Source organism: Chaetura pelagica, unplaced genomic scaffold (genome assembly GCF_000747805.2).
Source record: "Chaetura pelagica isolate M959 unplaced genomic scaffold, ChaPel_1.0 scaffold637, whole genome shotgun sequence".
In the NCBI taxonomy this organism is placed as follows: domain Eukaryota; kingdom Metazoa; phylum Chordata; class Aves; order Apodiformes; family Apodidae; genus Chaetura; species Chaetura pelagica.
Genome location: NW_009953950.1, coordinates 834,137 through 835,884, shown reverse-complemented (window position 1 = coordinate 835,884; position 1,748 = coordinate 834,137). Strand labels below are relative to the sequence as shown.

At 39.8% G+C, this 1,748-nt stretch overlaps 1 protein-coding gene across 1 annotated transcript in view; it reads left to right on the top strand.

Moving 5' to 3' along the window:
* The window catches only part of GRIK1 (glutamate receptor, ionotropic, kainate 1), a 151,048-nt gene that overhangs the window by 140,890 nt on the left and 8,410 nt on the right, over positions 1-1,748 (top strand). The window lies entirely within an intron of this gene.

Sequence of the window (1,748 nt, the reverse complement as noted above, 5' to 3'; positions counted from 1 at the left end):
AGGACTTAACTGTAGGGACAAGGTCACACTGCACTGCAGGATGAGTGGCCCCTGAAGCAATCACCAAGAGGTAGGTTCATATCACCTGACTTCAGGTTTTTCAGACATGAGGCCTCTACTTCTTAGCAAGGTGTTTAAGCTCACTTTACACTTCTAGATGAAAAAGGCAGGAGCTTTTCTGTAGGCAGTTTATCCTCTTCATTCAAGGTGTAACCCTACAAGACTGTTGACATAAATGCCAGAAATTACTGTTGAGCAAAATAACCTTAATGAAGTCAGCAGGGACGAGTGGAAGGAGGAGAACATCTTGAACTCAGTCTCAGAGGTGCAGTTTACACTGCATATGGCAGTGGTGCTGGGATGTGAGAGGATCGACACCTGAGTAAAAATAAGCAGTCAGGGCTGAGGGCTGCAAGGGAACAATGTCTGATTTTGGATAGGATAAATTACCTGTATCTTCTTGAAGCCGATAAGGGGTCACAGTAAGCTGAGGCTGCATGCCTGCTGTTCACACAGCTGAAAGGAAGTGAACTGAATCCTACCATGCGTCTTAATTTTCCAGATGGCATTTGGTGTTATTTTGTGTCCATGACACCTAATGACGATATCAGCAGAATTGGTCCTCACAGTATCCTGCAGGACAGGGCAGCTTCTGACCATGCAGACATCTCCATGTGTCTGAGCAGGCTCTCCTTAAAGGCATTGTCTATGAACAACAGATGCAGCTCGTGTGGAGCGATTTTTCAGGCCACATTAATCAGAGTGTTCCTGTTTTGGAATAAGTCAGAGACTAAAGTATTTTGCATATATTGCAGCTTTATAATTAGCACTTTAACCCTATAAAACAGTTTTAAGACAAAATGCATGAAGAAGGTATAGATATCTGTTTCATTCATATGTCTCAGGAGATCTTTCATTCAGATATATTTTGAAGAACAGTTGCAGCTACTTAAAATGCTTAGTATAAATGTCAATAAGTTGCAGAAAATCCTGGAAACACTTCAGGAGTCTGAGAAATGCAATATATTCCTGAAGTCATAATTAAAGCAGACCCAAAGCTTCACTTCATGAAGGAGTGTTAATTTACTGAGCAATATGTTGGGTGAGGTACATGCATACATATATACATATAGTGTTTCTGAAACTGCACTACTGTTTCACAGCAATATATTGTTTATTATAGGGAGTCTCTGAATAATTAAAATCTTACATCATGCTTCTTTTCCAGAAGTAACTTTGCAGAAAGCAAAATACCAGCAATTCCACTGTTCGTTTCTGATTTCTCTCAGTTTGTTTTATTTTTATTCTGGTGAAATGAGAACCTTAGATGGAAAAATGCTACAGGGTGTATATTATCACTAAGCTAATCCCAAAGCAGGAGTTGAATACAACCTATGTCTTGTCTGTTTCCATAAATAGAATCTCTTTGTATTTAAATAGCTTTTAAATCTCATTCTCATGCTTGTTTTTAATTTTACTGCTTTCATTTATTTATTTTCTCCATTTTTCTTTTCTTGCATGCAAGGCCTTTTGTTTCTTTTATGGACTGCAGTGTAAGCAAACCCATCCGTCCAACTCCACCTCTGGCACCACCTTGTCTACGGAGTTAGACTGTGGCAAATTAATCCGAGAGGAGCGAGGGATTCGAACACAGCCCTCAGTTCACACCGTGTAGTCAGGAAAGAAGAAGGTGTGTCTGACGGAAAGCATTAAACTTAAACAGTGCACGTAATGGCAAAGGTTGTACT